The following is a 1,253-nucleotide window of genomic DNA, read 5'->3' as shown; positions in this document are numbered from 1 at the left end:
GTGCTTGCAAACATTTTTATGGACTACATCTAGGTGAAATGTGATCCAACTAAAATGTAGTAAGTTTTCTGGAGAAGCAACATTACTACTCTCACACTCAGTTTGCTAATTGATGACAGTTTTTATTGGCATTTTTATAAATTGGATGACTTTGCCTTAATTTGGAAATTCATCTTTTATTTTCTGGATTTCTGCAATGGCCTCTTGACCAATCTCTAATTCATTCTCCATATTCTTTTTTTTTATATATAACTAAAGAACATTTATTCATTTTTTCACTAAGACTTTATCTTGAGGACATAAGTAAACTGTCACCACCACCCCCACCCCAACCTGAAGAAGGGTTAGTACAGTGAATGTTATAAAGCAAGATATGAACAGTTTGAAGGATTGGAACCAACATTAACTGACAAACAACCTCCATCTAAATTATCATAAAAATGTTTAAGTAAAAAAAAAAAAGGTGGGAGGGAAGGGGGCAAAGGGGGTTTCAGATTGAACAAGATTCTCACATTTCATCTAATACATTCAATCCTGGCTGGAGTATACCAAAATGGAAACAGGATTACTATAATACAAAACTTCCACTACAGCACGCTGTACACACCTGTGTTCCAAGCCCACCCCCATCCCCCTACTGCTTCCAACTCAACTATTTCCCGGCCTGCTGAGCCTGCCAACGAAGGAGCACATAGATCTTCTCTTTAATCCAGTCTTTGTTATAGGGCTGGTATGTCTGGGTATCCGCTCGGTAAACAAGGCAGCTGACGTCTGCCAGATCGTCAATAAAATCAAACAACTGACTGATATCATATGTGATAGAGGGGCTGTTGGGATTCATTCTCTTCAGATGTTCTTCATACATTTTACAAACACCCTCCATGCATTCATTCACAGATTAATAGTCAGCGTAAGTTCTGCCTTCTGGCCTCTTGGTAGGCTGTACCAGCAAAATGGTGTGAGACATCGCGCCAGACTCTCTCGCTGCAGCCGCTGCCGACACCACCGCCGCACACACCTCATTCTCCATATTCTAATTAGTGATATCTTCTTTTAAAAAATACCAGGTCACCACATCGTGACTTCGTTTAAGACCCTTCAATGACTGACTCTTCACTATACTATGGCTCCAAGCCCTCAGAAAGCGCAACAAGTCCCTTTATTACCTGGTCCACGTTCACCTCACTGGATTGACTGTCTGACATTCCCTATCCCCTTGAACTGTTTTAGCCACACTGGTGTATAGTTAACCA

General features: G+C 40.8%; 1 pseudogene; it reads right to left on the bottom strand.

Annotated features, from left to right (window-relative positions):
* Positions 1 to 246: 246 nt before the first annotated feature.
* On the bottom strand, positions 247 to 1,011 carry LOC116598485 (annotated as a pseudogene).
* Between the last annotated feature and the right edge of the window lie 242 nt (positions 1,012 to 1,253).

This window comes from Mustela erminea, chromosome 9 (assembly GCF_009829155.1).
Source record: "Mustela erminea isolate mMusErm1 chromosome 9, mMusErm1.Pri, whole genome shotgun sequence".
Lineage (NCBI taxonomy): Eukaryota > Metazoa > Chordata > Mammalia > Carnivora > Mustelidae > Mustela > Mustela erminea.
Note: the sequence above shows the minus strand (reverse complement) of the source record. Positions and strands in the feature narration are given on the sequence as shown.